Source organism: Chenopodium quinoa, unplaced genomic scaffold (genome assembly GCF_001683475.1).
Source record: "Chenopodium quinoa cultivar QQ74 unplaced genomic scaffold, ASM168347v1, whole genome shotgun sequence".
Taxonomy (NCBI): Eukaryota; Viridiplantae; Streptophyta; class Magnoliopsida; order Caryophyllales; family Amaranthaceae; genus Chenopodium; species Chenopodium quinoa.
The window spans coordinates 1,215,656-1,233,550 of NW_018742211.1; positions in this window are offsets into that span (position 1 = coordinate 1,215,656).

Consider the following 17,895-nt stretch of genomic DNA (forward strand, 5'->3'; position numbering starts at 1 on the left):
CGTACTCGGCTATGTGGCCGGGTGCGAAATGTACGGGGTGGAGCCAAGCTTTGAGGCTTTCGCCCACATGAACTATCTCAGCCGGACCCCTAAGTCGGGAGGTACCGGCTGGTATCAATTAACAAGCCATAGGGGTTACCTCATGACGAGAGGTAAAGCAAACAAATGGAAGGATTGGCGGAACACCTTCCTTATCATTGAGGGTTCAGACACGGAGCTGAACCAACGTTTTAACAAGTGGAATAGGGATCCGCCTCTTCTCGCAGGCGGCCGCAGCATGCCGCCTGTTCCCCCAAAGGCTAAAAGAGAGATCCTAGACAGAGGACTCTTCAAAGTAGAGACTAGGGTGAACCCTACTTCAGGGGTACGAGAGCAAGTACCCCTAAACTGCGTCCCGAGCTTCAAGTGGCTCTATGACGAGTACTTTTTGGCCGCCTGTGGCCTCAGCAGTCGGTGCTCTAGAGGTAGCCGGCCTGACAAATACTCTGTTTTTTCCACGCCTTGTTTACTTGGGATCTTTACTAACTTTGCTGTTTATTTTTTGCAGCTGACGCCATGAGTAAAATAACAGCATCCAAGACTGCGGCGGCCATGTTGCGGGCTTCTCTCATGCAACAGTCTTATGCCGACTCCCCCAACAAGGGGGCACCCTTGGTAGGCTTCGAAAACTCTTCCTCTTTTAGGAGTTGTCTTGTGCATATACTAACTCTTTTTGTTTTCAGTCTGGCACTCCAAGAGCTTCTTCCTCGCAACAGCCGGACCCCAAGGCCCGGAGGACGACTGTTGCAAGTTCTCCTGGGTCTTCCAGGAAAACAGTGGCGGCTGAGAAGCAGCCGGCCACTTCTTCTAAAACCCCGGCGGGGCCGCCTAGAAGTATGGACAATCACTTGTAAAAACTTTCACACTTGCTTCCTTCTTGACTAGGTCTAACTTGCTTTTTTCTTACGCTTGATGCAGCCGGCCCTCAGGGGCTTGACTTGGTTGAGGTAGCCAAGTCCATGATCAAAGTAGTTCCTCCATCTGAAAGGGAGGCGGTCAGGGGTGCCGGCACCCTTGACCTTGATGGGATTTCAGGGGTCCTTGCTGAGGTATACTTAGCATATTTTTGAGTATTTGAGTTCCAGGACGCCTGTTATCTTTTTTGTTTGGAAACTGACGCCTGTTTTTTTTTTTGTACTTAGGCCCTGCTCCGAGTCAACAGCCTTCGCAAGCCGATTGATCGGAAAAACAAAGAGGTAAAGGCCGCAAAAGCTATGGCCGCCTCCAACTGTGATAAGGCAATGTTTCAAATTGCCCAAAATGAAGTACTGACCATTGATATTCTTTATTATCAGGCGCAGGCTACCGCCGCTGTTCGGGCTCAGTTAGAGGCGGCCCAGAAGAAGAATGACGAGCTGGAGGCGACCGTCACAAATCTTAAGGCCGAGCTGAAACCTCTTCGCCAAAAAATGCACTCTTACGAAGCCATGGAGAAATCTTTGGCCAACGTAAAAGAACGCCTGGTGAGCCAAGAGAAGAGTCTTACCCAAGAGCTCTCGGAAAAGGCCGAGCAAGAGAAGAAAGAGCTCGTCCGGGAGATGGTGGAAGACTCCGCTCAAATCCAGCGCATGACCTGGGGCCGCCTGTTCCCCAGTGCCGACTTTGCCTCATGGGAAAGAACGTACCGCAAGTGTTCGGAAACATATAATCAAGAGATCTTGGCGGCTGCTGAAGAAGAGGCATTGGGAGATGCGTTGGAGGAGGAAGAAGAGCCGGTTGTGGCGCTTGTGCCACTTGGGGGTAAGGCATCAAAAGAGGGTGCAGCTGAAGCCGAGTCCAGCAAGAAGAATGCTGACCAGGCGGCAGCTGCTAATACTGAACTGCCCCCTTCTTAAGCTTTAAGTATTTTTTTTTTTCCACGGCCTGCGTGCCGTTTGCTTTGTATTTACCCGGCCAGGGGGCCGGGGATTTGAATATTTTGCTGGTCTTTAATGACCGGCTTATTTTTAATCAAATTTTTGTTTTGATTCAAATTTGTCTAAGTATTCCATATCTAATATCCCATTGTTCACTAGACCGACTGTTGTGTATGGCCGAACGTTGCAGACAGGTACAAATAGTAAGTACGCCGCCTATGCCCCTGGACGACTGGTTGTCTGTTTCCAGGATAGACGATCAGTCGACCATTTATTCAATCGGTATTCGAACTATTTATTCAATCGGTCTGACCAAGTAAATAGTATTACCTAGTCGCCAAGGAATTAAGTAAGATAACAAGCGGCGGGTACCGGTTGTTTCCCTTTATTGCCAATGTTGGCTTTTAACTCGTAATTTGTTAACCTAGCAAGAGTAGTGGTTGAGAGCCCCTGTTTATTAAAAACAGGCGGACGACTCATACCTTTTAGGCTCCATACTAAGTTTGAGTGACTATTAAGTTAACATAGGAGTTACTTAGTCTTCGTCACAATCTAGATTGAGTAGTAGAGGTACCAGGCGGCGTAGGCCGGCTAGACCCCTTGATTCGCCAATGTTTGTTGGCTATTAACTCAATAGGTACCCCCTGCATTTATCCCAAGTAATACAGGCGGTCATCTGACTCAGATGTCAACTGCTACCACTGGTTTGGTTAGTGATAGAGTTATCCTTGTCTCAAAAACGGCTACGTGGTTGCCCTTGGGGACAGTCGTATAGGTGCCGTGTAATTAGTTTATAGAACAATGTTCCACCCAAAAGGGAGCTGCTCTCTGCGACGAATTTCATCCGGAGGGATGCCGTCGGACGCCTGCTATGATGTTGGGACAGGTCGTATTAGTTTTGTAGATTTGATCAGGTGGCTTGGCGCCTGGTCTGATCATTCGGCCGGTGGCCTTGGTAAGTTCTTGGTGAACGTAGGTGCTAAGTAAAAGAAGGGTAGCCGCCTGTTAGGCACAGGGTCGGCCAGGCCCTAATCTTTTTAGCTAAGTATTGTGAGTAAAATACTCAATGGAGAGTAGCCGACTGTAAAGGAACAGACGGCATGCCCCTCTGAAGATTGAGTGAAAAACTCAATGGAGAGTAGCCGACTGTAAAGGTACAGACGGCATGCCCCTCTGAAGATAGAGTGAAAAAACTCAATGGAGAGTAGCCGACTGTAAAGGTACAGACGGCATGCCCCTCGTAATACAAAAATTGAATAGTAAGTGCAAACTTTATTAAGTAGCTCTTTACTTTACATCTTTCAGAAGAAATATTTTTTAAGGTTATCTACATTCCAAGTTCGAGGCAACGGTTGTCCGTCTGGTGTTTCCAGACGGTAGGTACCGTCCCTGACTTCCTCATAGATTCGGTAGGGTCCTTCCCAGTTGGGAGTTAGTTTGCTAGACTCATTAGCCCTACCAACTGCTTCCATTTTTCTAAGTACAAAGTCCCCTACTTTGAGTGGACGCCTGTGTACTTTTTTGTTGTATGATCTAGTCATTCTCAGGCGATAGATCTCATGGCGCAAAACAGCATTGCCCCTCCTTTCAGGAAGTGAGTCTAATGCCAGGCGCATGGCTTCCCAGTTTGCCTCTTCGTCATACAGCATTACTCGAAGAGTCGGCTCGTAGTGTTCTATTGGAAGAACAGCTTCCGCACCATAAGTTAGGAGGAATGGAGTTTCTCCAGTCGCCCCTTTTTCAGTCGTCCTAATGGCCCAGAGAACATGTGGTAGTTCATCCGCCCATAGGCCGCCTGCTCGTTCAATCTTCCCAAGGCCGCCAGACAACCTGTTAACTTCTGAACCTCTCGGATGGTACGAGGCGACTGCATGTCGATGACCGCCTGCACCTTCTCAGGGTTCGCCTCTATTCCTCTCTGATTGATAAGGAATCCGAGAAATTTCTCAGACTCAACTCCAAAGACACATTTCTTGGGATTGAGCATGACATGGTGCCGCCTGAGTGTGGCGAAAGTTTCTCGGAGGTCCGTCAGATGATCTTTCTGAAGTTTAGTCTTGACAATCATATCATCAATATATGCCTCGACGTTTCTCCCAATCTGATCAAAGAACACTGTGTTTATCATTCGTTGGAAGGTAGCCGGGGCATTCTTAAGACCAAACGGCATGACCGTGTAACAGTATAACCCCTGATCAGTGACGAAGGCCGTCTTCTCCTGATCTTTCTTCCATAAAGGAATTTGATGGAAACCAGAATAGGCGTCCATAAAACTCATCAAGGCATGGCCGGCTGTTGAGTCGACCAGGTTATCAATTTTAGGCAGAGGGTAACTGTCTTTGGGGCACGCCTTGTTTAAGTCTGTGTAGTCTACACACATTCGCCAGGTGCCATTCGGCTTTTTAACAAGCACCACATTTGCAACCCAGTCTGGGAAGTAACATTGCCGAATGAACCCTGCATCAAGTAATTTTTTAACTTCGGCGGCTGCCGCCTGACTTCTTTCTTCGCCATGGTACCGCTTCTTTTGCCGTACCGGCTTCTTTTTCGGATCCACAGCGAGTTTATGTACTGCCAGATCAGGACTAATGCCTGGCATTTCATGGACTTCAAATGCAAAGATGTCCTTGTATTCTTTCAATAGATTGTGAAAGTTGTCACCAAGGTTTCTCAGAGCAGTTGTCCCAACTTTGACTGTTCGGTCAGGACGTGAGTCGTCTAAGATCAGGTCCGCATGCTCACCAGCCGGCTGAGGGCGGAACTCATCCGGCCGCTCCTCTGCCAATGATTGCTATTTTCTTGCTTTTCTTGCGGACTCTGTCTGGGACGCCTTTCTCTTTTTGTCGCCTGTTTCTTGAACAGGAGCACTCTCCTTGACATTGTCAAGGTCTGTTTTTTCTCCACTTGACCCAGTGGCCATAACAGTGGGCTTGACATCCGAGAGATAGCACTCTCGGGCCATCCTCTGATCTCCCCTTAGGGAGCCGACTGTTCCATTATCCCTCTCAAACTTAAGCAGCATAAGAGACGGGATTATAACAGCCTTGGAATTATTCAGGGTTGGTCGACCCAGAATCATGTTGTAGGCCGAGAGTTCCTCTACTACTAGGAACCGGACTACCATGTGTCGTCCTTCCCCTTTTTCGCCCAGGCGAATGGGTAAATCTACTCGTCCCAGTGGGTGGACGACTCCTCCTCCAAACCCTATTAAAGGGTGGGAGGCCGGATGTATGCAGTCCGTCTGATATTTCAGTTTTGACAGACATTTGCTGCTGATGAGATCTGAGGAGCTCCCGGTATCTATGAGGATTCGGCCAACTCTCTGGTTTGCCACTTTACATTTAATAACGAGAGGGTCGTCATGCGGCCCCCTTACCCCTCCTAGATCCTCTTCAGTGATGACAATCTCAGGAAATGTATATTTGGACGGCCGTTCTTGGTGAACGGAATTTACATCTAACCGCCTTATATTATCTTTGTTGCCCCTAATAGTGGGGCCGCCTCCTGAGAAGCCGCCTGCAATGGTGTAGACGACTGCATCATCTGTATCAGAACTGTCGGCCTGTTGATTCTTTTTGGCCGACTGCTTTTTTGAGGAAGTGTTCCCCGTAGATTTCTTGACATAAGTGTCAAGATCACCTTGCTCAGCCAAGCGGTCTAGGTACCGCATGAGACTGATGCAGTCATTGGTGTGATGACCAACGTCATCATGATAAGCACAGATTTTGTCTGGGTTCCGGTTGTTTGCAGAACCCTTCATGGGGACCGGCTTCTCAATTGAGAACCGTCCCTTTATTTCTTTTAGGATAAACTGGTTATCCTTGTTAAACACATACTTTGGGGAGTATGGTTTGAATTCTTTTTTCTTTTTCTGGGCCGGCTGTTTAGAGGAATCAACCGCCCAGACCTCTTTTCTTTTCTCATCTTTGTTAGACGACTGTTTCTGTCGTCCTTCTCTTTTGTCGAACCTTTTCCCGTCCGACTGTTTTATCGTACACAGATCAGTCGCCTGTATATAGGCTTCTGCTTCAATCAAGGCCTCTTGAAGAGTCGCCACCCTTTTTCGAACTAAATCAAATTTGAAGGTAGACCCGTCTTTGAGACCTCTAAAAAAGTCAGTATAAGCTACCTCATCCGGTAACCCTTGAATCTGTATTCTCATCAGGTTGAACCGCCTGATGTAAGAACGAAGCCCCTCCTTCTCGCCCTGCTGAATTGTTCCCAAATCAAGGGTCGTTTTCTTCGCAGGGATGTTCATGGCGAAGTTGGAGGCAAACAAGTAAGCAAGCGTCCTGAAGCTGTTTACACAACCAGTCGGCAGGTTGCCGAACCACTGCTGTGCAATTCCCTTGAGAGTCGGTGGGAAACACTTGCACCAAGTGGGATCATCCAACCCTTGAAGGTACATCAGGTTGGTGAATGCCATCAGATGGTCTTCTGGGTTAGTAGTGCCGTCATAGGCGCCTACTAGTACATTTTTTACTTTGGCCGGCTGAGCGGCTTCAGTAATTTCCTTGGAGAAGGCCGACGGCTGTTCACCAAGTCTAAGCAACTGTAGCTGCCAGTCCATAGGTTGGACGTTTTTTGCTGCAGGTCCACCAAATGGAGGTGGCTGCATAAAATACTGTTGTTGCGGCACAAATGGTAAGTTTGGTACCGCCTGGGCACTATGAAAGCCGGACTGACGGGAGGTGCCGCCTGACTGACTCTCATGGTACGATTGAGTATGCCTCATCGAGGCATTTCGCAAACTGTCTTGAAAATTTGAAGTAGAAGCCGACTTTGACAATCAGTCACTCTTCTTCTGCTCTAGCAGTAGCCGAGCATCTGTGAACGTTTGCTTTGACCCGTCCGCCTGAATATGACGAACCGGTTTCCTATTTCCCGTAGGATAACGGAATTTTGTGAAATCAAGAGCAGGTGGCTCCCGCTTCTTGGATTTAGGATGAGGAGTCGCCTCTCGCCCTTGAACTGGCTTCCTCTTCAGTGAAGTGGAAGGTTTTTTGGCCGACTGCTCTTTGGCTGAAGCAGGCGGCTTTTTGTTGATCAACTCTTGAATCTCTCCCTTGAAGTCCCTCATGAAGGTCATGAGTTCGTTCCTTGTGATGGGAGCAGACCCATCAGTCGGCTGTTGCCGAGCAGGCGGTGCGCCTGGTGGCTCGCTTCCTGTTTGAAGATGCTACCGTTCCCTCCTTTCGGTATGACGGGTACGTCGGGCCCTTAGGGTCCCGTCTGGAGCTGTATGAGTTTCCACTTCAAATTCACTTTCGTTATCATGGTCCGACTGAACTTGAGGGTCGTCTAGGGGACGCCTCTCTTCAGGAGTCGGTACAGACTTGGATGCCATCTCTGAAGTACTCTCCCCACAGACGGCGCCAAATGTTTCGGGGTTTTCTGATGTCCTGCGGGAGAGTTACAATTCCGAGACTGGAACCGGACGCCTGTACCTGCAAAATAACGGAGACTCCTGAGAGCTCCGCCTCCAACGGTCAAGTTAGTATCTGATTAAGGAGTAATTAATACGGAAATTAAAGTAATAAGATCTCTCTAGGTGAGAGTGTTTAATGTTGGTAATCTGCGTCGTTAGCGAGATTAGCCGGTTATTAGAGTTCCGTAATGTTTCTGTTCTTCTCTTGATTTCTTGATCTTTTTTTGACCACCTAATTAATGAGGATTAATTAAGTATTTATAGCCTTGAGAAGCGTGCCACTCTCTAGGTTTAGGGTAAACCTAGGGCTGACCGGGCCTCTAGACAGGATTGGGCCTTGATGGCCGGTTTTCCCATTTGGCATGGGTGGACACGTGGCGTGCCTCGATTGGTCCGTAGAGGACGTATCTGTGATTGACACGTGGCAGGCTCCTATTGGCCTTCGTGAAGGACACGTGGCGGAACCTGGTTGGTCCACTTGTCAGACGGTGATTGGTGGATAAAAATCCCCTAATCAGTACTAATTGACATTTTGCGCAATTAAAGTTTGTTTTTGCTTATTCTTGTTATTGTATACATTATGTTCTGTAAAAACAAGAATTGTCCTGACAAGACAAATTACAGGGGCTTAAAGGTTGAATTAGTATGGATTATTAATTAGTATGTAGTACATGGAAGGAAGCGTGACATTTTTTTTTTTTGCTGCGTAACCGCCATGACTTGTGCTAATCGTTTGTGCTAACTTTAATATTATGGTAATCATATTATTTTTTAGCATGTTGGATATGTATTATTGTAATCGTGATCGCGTGTTGAAGATATTTTTGAAATATGTCTTTACATATTACATATATTTTATATTTATATATGATGTAAGATTTTCATAATCGATTTAGTGGGCCAAGTGGGAGAATGTAATTTCCACATTACGTGTCAAGTGGGTGACCCGCTAATCTATTGTTTTAATTAATTAAATCCCACTACTTATTTTAATACATATATCCAATTACAGAAATGCTCATATTAAATCAATACTGTATAAAAGATAAGTGTCCTTTAATAGATTGGATTACTTAGCCGATTAATTATTAATTTATAAATAATTAATAAAAGATAACAGCTATTGATATGAAAGATAGTTGGTTTTATCCAACTAAAACTGGACCCTCTGCTCTCCTATATTAAGGTTAACTGGACTACATATAAAATAAAGATTATATATATATATATATATATATATATATATATATATAAAAGTGTTATGTCTTCTTTTAGGAGACTAATTTTTATATAAAAGACATAACACTTTTATATATATATGCGTGTGTGTGTGCGCGCGCGTGTGTGTGCGTGTGTGCGTGTGTGTTATGTCTTCTTTTAGGAGACTAATTTTTACTCATTCCATCACTACGGACACAAAATAAAAAAACCATCCAGTATTAAAGTTAGAGAGAGAGGAGAAGGGTTTGGTATTGTTCTTCTTCCCCATCAAGTTTCATCCAACCAAAGGTACAATCATGACCTCAAGCTCATCAAACGGTATGTATTGTATCAGTTGATTCTAGGCTTAAGGTTTATTTCTACATTAAATTTCTTAAGTATTTCTTACATTTGGTGTATCCTTAAATGGAGAATTGAAGCTGAAAAGTATGAAATCCCATGATTGTCACATTATGATGCAAGTATTCCTACCAATTGCAATACGTGGTATTTTACCGAAGCACGTGAGGGAAGCTATTACAAACCTTTGTTCGTTTTTCAATATAATATGTAGCAAAGTGTTTGATCCTTGTACACTTGATGCTTTGCAGGCGGATGTGGTTGTGACTTTGTGCAAATTTGAGATGTATTTCCCACCCTCATTTTTTGACATAATGGTGCATCTGATTCTTCATTTGGTTCGTGAGATTAAGTTGTGCGGTCTAATGTTCATGAGGTGGTGCTATCCTTTTGAAAGACACATGGGTACATTACAAAATAAAGTAAGGAATCCGGCTCACCCGGAATGAAGTATGATTCAAGGACCATGGGTGAGGAGATTGGTAATTTTGTGGCCGACTATATAGCCGTTGCTGAACCTATTGGTCTTCCTACTTCTCGACATGAAGGGAGACTTGATGGTCATGGCACAATCGGGTCGAAATGTATGTCACCTGACCGAGATAAGCTATTACAAGCACACCTATATGTGTTGCGCCATATTGCAGATGTTCACCCATATTTAGACGAGCACATGGCTAGTTTGCGTGATGAATTTCTATCGAAAGGTGAAAGGGCATTGATGCAGATGCATAATAAGTGGTTTTTGAGTTGGTTTTGTAATCGAGTGATGGGTCGATTGGATGAGAGTGTCACTGATACAGTAAGGTGGCTTGCTTATGGTCCTAGGGTTGATGTTAGCTCATTTGAGGGATATGACATAATTGGGTACACTTTTTGGACTGAGCGTCAGGATTTGAAATCTTCCTCGACCCAAAATAGTGGTGTAACGCTTGTGGCATCGTCAAGGGAGTTTGCAAGTGCTAAGGATAAATCACCCGTTGATGCAGAGTTGTCATACTATGGTCGAATTCAAGAAATATGGGAACTTGATAATTGTAACTTCCCGGTTGCTCTTTTCTAGTGTAAGTGGGTTGATAATATCAGGCGTAACGTCAAATATGATGACTTTACTCTTGTAGATCTTGGATGAAAGGAATGGTGTCCTTCCAAAAAGTATATTATTCCGATAGAGGGTTCAAAATTATTAGAAAGCTAATTCTTCAGTGAGGTCAAGTGATCGGAATGCATAGGTGGAGGCTGCTTCCGATTAGTAATATTAATGTGTAATTAATATTACGGCTTACTCTTAACTGAACCCTTCGGGACGCCCCCAAATCGAATAACCGATCATAGACGACGAATCAATCCGAAGGATTAGATGAGTCATTAGAGTATTACGAACAAAGACGTCGGATATCGAGCTTAGAGCGTCGAAACCGAGCGTCATAAGTCGAGTCGAATTCGGAATTCGACGAGACGTGGATCAAGAAAGTGACAAGTACGAGCCAAGCCGTAGCATCGCATTGGCCTAGCCATGCGAGTACTGGGCTAGGCGAGGTCCCAAACCGCATGCGTGCTTGCGTGTCTAGCATCGCCAAGCACTCGCATATCGCATAGCACGAGCATCGCAAGCTACGTGCCATGCGTGTGTGCGCTGTGGCTATGCGTGCATGGTTGTGCGTGCTTGCTAGCATAGCAGCACTAGCCATCGCAGCATGCTGGGCATGGCCCAGCACTCGCAGCCTCTCGCACAGCAACCACGCATCGCAGCATGCTGAGCCTCGCACAACACGTATCCCAGCATCGCACTAGCATCGCAGCGTGCTATGTGTTGTGGCTGTGCATGCTTGCGTGCTGGGCATCGCAGCATGCTATGTGCTGTGGTTGTGCATGCTTGTGTGCTAGGAAGCGCCTAGCATACGCAACGCTGTAGCAGCAGCATCCCGCATTGTATGCGTGGCTTGCTGGCTGCGTCCAACCCAGCCAAGGTGCTAGGTGCCAATTAGGCAGCGTTGGCAGCCAAGGCAGGTTGGCTTCCAGCTATGCGTGGGCTGCTCATGGGGTTTCGGTGGGGACTGATTCTTGGTTGCTTTGCTTGGTGAGCAAGGAGTATAGGCTCAATGTCTTTTTTTTTTCAAAAAAATTTCGCATTTCGCATCGGTTTGGTCTGAACCGGTGCGAAATCCCTTTCTCCCTTTTTTTTTTTTCTTTTTTTTCTCTTTTTAAATTCGCACCAATTCAAACCGGTGCGAAAAAGATGATTTCGCACCGGTTTATTAGGAACCGGTGCGAAAAGTATTTTTCCCAATCCCGCCCATTTCTTTTCCCACCGGTTTTCAAGTACCGGTGCGAAAAGTGCGGTGCCTATTTCATTTTTTCTACTAGTGTAATTTATTGCGTTTTAATCACATAATCGATTAACAACTTTGACTAGTTTTAATTAGGCGCGTTAATCAGATTAACCACCTAAGCTAGTTACTGTATGCGCGTGTTATGCATTGTTACTTGTTTTTGTTGTAAAATGCATGGGCCATTCACAAATAGTGAATGGATGAATGGAATTTATATTGTATCACAGGTTTTATGAAAATGGCAACTAGTGGGGCATGATTAGGATAGTAAATAAGGACTGCGATCTGTTATGTATTTTTGTAAATATAAATACGGTCTGCGTACCGTTATGTATTTTTGTACCTTAATATTTAGATTAGTCCTAATCATAATAGCTAGTATTTTCATATTTGGTGGAGATGTCTCAAAGACAGCGGTTCTAAGAAGACGAGCCAAGAGGATGCATCGAAGACCCTTGGAGACTCGAAGACTCAAGGGGTCATGCTAATTGCCAAATGCATCTTTTACTTATGTTCTATACATATAATTGTGTTTATATATGATTGAATGGTATGATAGATGCATGTTTAGAATTTCAAATGTTGTGATGATTAATTAAGTTCACTTAAATCAACCAACATAGAAACCCTAGGTCCCTATAATATTAAGCCAAATTTGTCATTCCAAGAATAACACTTACCGAACTAATGCGCGTAGTGATGAGCTATGCCAAAGCGAGACATCACTACTTCACTAGGAACAAAAGGTATACTAGGTATACAAGTTGGTCTTGGTTAAGCTCAACGATATTAGTAAGGAGTCCTTAAATGTCGTGGCAATGGAGATAAAATGTCATGGAAGCATTAGATGTGACGTTTTATTGAACCAAGAGTAGCTTAGAGCTATTAGCAATTGGATTGCTTACCTTAAAATATTAAGTGTTAAGACAAGCCAAAGCATGCTTAATCACTTTCTGATTTTTGGGATCTTGGAATCGTTTATTCTTGCCTAAAAGGAACAAATTTTAATGCGTGGATAAGATGCGTAATAAGATTGAAAATTTGCATGTACGCCTTGAATTTCAAACTTATTATGTTATGAACTTGATAAATGGTTATACTTTGCACTTATATTTGTAAAATTCTAAATCAAATTATATTGTTTTTAATGATTGGTAAAGGATTTCTTTTGAAAATGGTTCTAAAGGAAAGAAAAGGCATTTTTAAAATACAACTTCTCATAATTCACTTTTATAACTAAAGTCCGAAAGGACAGTTGGATATCATGTATTCAAAATACTAGGTAGTTTTGATGAACATGAAATATTAAGTTGAAAAACTCAAATTGTCAATAGTTGACAACCAACATATCTTTTCGCTTCCTACACTAATGAGTAGGACTCATTGATGTAGTAACTCAAGTACGAATTAAAGGAAAATATGGAACTTTGTTTCACGGCGCATTAGATGCTTAAATATGCCTAACAAAGTGTAAAAGTCAAGGAACTTAAAGAAATGATTCTTAAAGTTATGAGATGGTGTATGATAAGAAATATTTGAATGGCATGGTTGTCTAAGCCATGATTCAAGAATGTTAGATTATAAACAAACATTTCCCTAACATGAAAACTCACAAGGTTCAAGTCATGGACGTGATTTGTGTTCCAAACATCTTTAGCAATGCCACATCAAAATTAAAGAACGTACTCAAGGCTCTATTAGATAGACTCTTCATAGTTGATTGATTTGGAATCGTTCTAAGACAAACAAGTTTTACTTGTTGAAATCGACAAAGAGCTATTGTGCTTGATATAGACAATTGACTCCGAAAGCTAAAGAGAATTCCATTACTTCAATGTCTCACAAGAATTTGAAAGAATATGGCTATATTAAGCAAATGTGAACAAACTGGATGTTGAGTAGCTCAAAAGTTCAGTGAAGTATAGAATCGACTTGGTAAGATATCGAAACGTCTAGATTAGATTGAGCGGTGTTTTCTTGAGCCAAGAGTGATCATATCAAAGTTATGAAATTGAAATTTCTTAATTAGCTCCACAAAGAATATAGTATGTCTTGACGGAGACCTCGATGCCATTTGGAAATGACTCGAATGGTGATGATCACATCCCTTTCTATAAAGTTCTTAAAGATTTGCACAAATGACTAGTGTTACACTAAACAAAAAAAAAATAAAATAAAATAAAAATTGTCGAAGCTAAGAAAGGACACCATATTCAGTCATGGATAGAAGTAGTTTCTAGCGTCTTTTCAAGTATATGTCTAGGGCTCTTAGCTCAGTGGGAGTTCATTGGCTTAGTGGGAGCTAAGTGGCTCAATAAGGGCTAAGGTAGATCTAGAAGGAGCTAACTGTTTGTTTCACAATTAACTTTTACCCTAAGACAATATACATGTCTCTTTGTAAGTATTCAAGTGAGACTACGGGCATTACTTCCACAACCTAATTGAGAACATAGTATTTTTTGCTCTAAGTGGTGTCTTTCTAGAAAGTAACACATTTCCAAAACGACAAGTGGGAGGAAAATGAACTCGATGAAACTTAAATTGAGAATCTCCGATGACTTTAGAAAGGCTTCATGAGAATGATTGATCAAGAATAATCAAAGGACTTCACAAGTACCTTAAATGAGAATTCAATCCTCACAAAACTTTAGAAGTGGTGGAGTAAGATCAATATAATCAAAGGGCTTTAAAAGCACCTTGAAACTCAGTGTTTGATGCCATTACCCCGTGTAGGTATAGAATTCACCAAAGGCTTGGATTGAATCCTATAAATTTCTATTAAGTTAGAAATAAACCTAAGACTTACAAGCATACTATTTACCATTGGATGGTGAGGGAATAGTGTCTTGTAAATTAGCTACGACAAACCCAAATTCCAAATAATGGTTAGAGGCCATAAAATTCGAAATAAACTCCATGTTTGATAATCATGTTTCAAACTTGATTAATTTTCATGAAGGGTGAAAGACCCATCAATCGCAAATAAGTTTTCAAGGAGAAAACTAACAAATGTGGAAATGTATATGCATACATAGCTAGATTAGTTGAAAAGGATATTCACGGCGTTGATAAAACCTATTCACTAGTCGAAATGCTTAAGTCTTTTCGTGGTTATTCTAGCAAAATTGCGCATATGAAATATGGCAAAATAGATACCAAAACCGCCTTCTTAAAATGGGATTTTGGAAGAGACCGGAGAAATAGTCTAAGGGTTTTGAAAATCTAAATAATGCTAGATTTGAAAGCAAGCTCAAGAAATCCATTGTGGGATTAAGTGAAGCATTGCTTGTAGGAATTGGAACATGTATTCTCATAAAGTTAATAAAAGGTTTGGCTTATGGAGAATCATAGAAATTCTTATGAACAAGAATTTTAGTGGGAGCAAGAGTCAATCCTGTAAGGTCCAATGAGAAGTTTACGAATTCTATTGTGAAATGACCATCAAATGCTAAATGCTTAGATTTGAAAGGATTTTCGACAATGGACCAAGCAAAGGGCGATACTTAATACATAGTGGGAATTAAGATCTATTAGATAGACTTAATAAAATGTTTAAATGAGTAGAGGAATTTACCGTGTTAAACAAGAAGGACCTGGAAAGGCTTTCTACCCATATGTATAAAACTACGTAAATGTTTGAACTAAGTATAAGCTAGGCAAATACTAAGTCAAATAAGAAAGACTCTAGTAGAGACTTTTAACCATATCACATAGCAAATAGTTTAGCAAGACTCGGTGAAACTGGATGTGCTAAAAGGTCACATGAATGGAATAATATTGGGAATAATTCTGCAATTGAAACCATCATGTATGCTATGATATGGAATCATCACTCAATTTACCTGCTAAGAGCATGAGAAGTATAAAATACCAATTAATATGAAATCTAAGTGATGGATCGTTAGATTATGATCAAGAAAAATCCTAACTACTTTGATAAGTAAAAGGGATGAGTTCTTGACGCATGGAAACAAATGTAATTTGAGAATTGATGTTGCAAGCACATCCTTAGCAAGGATTAGATCCTTAATAAGGAAGTTGTTTATAAGCACGAGCTAAAGTGCGTCGTGGCTTGAGAATGGTAACATGGACGCGCATCTATGAATAATGTGCGGAAATTTAAGCTAAATTTCCATAATCACAAGTGATAAGGGTCTCCCAAATCATTGTGAGCCGTTTGGAATGAAATCCAATCAAAGCACCATCGGGAACTCTACTGAAATATATGTTGAGAATATAGTTGCGTTAAAGGAAATAAAGAAAAGTTGTTCAATGGAAAGTTCGTTGTCGAACGTTGATGATTGTAGGTTGTCAAGTTGAAGATCTCAAATCATGAAAATGAGTGGGAGCCATCACTTCGACAATAAATCCTAAATCACATATAATCCATTACACTCTCAAATTTTATCATCTTATTATGAAAGTGTTCGATAATGAAGATGCGAAGATTTGCAAAGTAATCGTAGCTAAACCTACGCAATAAGTTAATGATTACATTCACAATTGCATGAAAGAAATCAAGCATACTAAATATGGGTGTGATTTCTATAAATGTTTCGTGAAAAGTATTACTCTTGCAACAGTTGAGGATAACCATTTATCATAAGATGAAGCGTTGATTAGTTTCATAGTGGAATAAAATTTTACTAATAATTCCACAAACTATTTAATTGTGGTTTAGAATTAAATAATGAGTCCATTTGATTTATGAGAATATTCAAAACAGGGTATCAAGACCATGTCTTGGATAAAAAAACACCTGTTAAGTGAACATTGAATATTTCAATAGAAAATTATCCTTAATCAAAGGTCATTTAAATGATGGACAATTAATGACCACTTGAGATTAGTGTGTAGTATGATTTATAGCACCGTTTCTTGTGCTACGAGGACATGTCATAAATCATTTGCACAGGTATTGGTTTAGAACTATACCAGATCGACTTATGAGAATACTTTAAGAGATTTAAAATCGTCATAAGTATATATTTCATTATAGCTATCGGAACCTTTTTCCTCAACCATGAGTATTGTAAGTTCTCTTGTTTGAGTACTAGTCCGTTTTGATGTTGTCAAACGTCTGCTGTAAATGGGGATTATAACGGCAACACTCGGGCGGCTAGGTCCTATTAGTAAGGGAAGCTAACAATGCAAGACTAGGAATTTCCCCCTATTAACAATAGGGAATATGTCTTTGTTGTTTACATGGCCTCTCGAAGAGCGAGGTTGTGAAAATGCATGGTCGTGCTTAGATGGATTTTAGAAATCATCTGCTTATTGACAGTCAAACTCGGAAATCGAGAAACACTTCTGGATGTAATAAGGATGACGGAGAATCTTACCTTATAGTTCATGAAGAGACATAGGAAATAGGCTATACACTAATTGCACATTTGTCCGGAAGGACAAGTGGGAGATTAAACGGAATGGTGTCCTTCCAACAAGTGTATTATTCTGATAGAGGGTTTAGAATTATTAGAAAGCTAATTCTTTAGTGAGGTCAAGTGATCGGAATGCCTAGGTGGAGGCCGCTTCCGATCAGTAATATTAATGTGTAATTAATATTACGGCTTAATCTTGGCTGAACCCTTCGGGTTGCACCCTAATTGAATAACCAATCCGAGACAACAAATCAATCCGAAGGATTGGATGAGTCATTAGAGTATTACGAACAAAGACGTCGGATAACGAGCTTAGAGCGTCGAAACCGAGCGTCATAAATCGAGTCGAATTTGGAATTCGACGAGACGTGGAATCAAGCAAGCGACAAGTACAAGCCAAGCCGTAGCATCGCATTGGCCTAGCCATGCGAGTGCTAAGCTAGGCGAGGTCCCAAACCGCATGCGTGCTAGCGTGTCTAGCATCGCCAAGCACTCGCACATCGTATAACACGAGCATCGTAAGCTGCGTGCCATGCGTTTGTGTGCTGTGGCTATGCGTGCTTGCTAGCATAGTAGCACCAGCCATCGCAGCATGCTGGGCATGGCCTAGCACTCACAGCCTCTCGCACAGCAGCCATGCATCACAGCATGCTAGGCCTCGCAGGATCGTACTCGCATTGCAGCGTGCTATGTGCTGTGGCTGTGCATGCTTGCGTGTTGGGCGTCGTAGCATGCTATGTGCTGTGGCTGTGCATGATTGAGTGTTGGGCAGCGCCTAGCACAAGCACCAGCTGCCAGGCAGTGCCTAGTATACGCTACGCAGCAGTAGCAACCCGCATTGCATGCGTAGCTTGCTAGCTGCGTGCATGCGTCTGCAGGCTGGCTAGTGACGAGGGTTAAATCGGTCTCTACAATCTAACTCTCAATCAAACAATACTTATACGAACACCCTATAACCAAGTACAATGGCAAATAAAGGTTTGGTCCACGAGGAACGAGAGTAATTGCAAATCAATCTTAAACCTAAGCTAGTTCGAAATCAATGGAAAATGGTGTTCTAAAATACTACTAATAAGATGGAATAAATCAATAAACTAAGACACTAGGGAGAACGGGAATTCACCAAACCATCGGTAACTACGCAACAAGGAATCACAGAGACAAACGGGATATGCAAAGACTATAAGTCTGATCAATATCATGTGATAGGAAGACAACGGGAAATACTAAGCTTGGATTTCTCATGCACTTAACATTACTCGATACATAATCAAATCACATTCAATAATGAAATACTC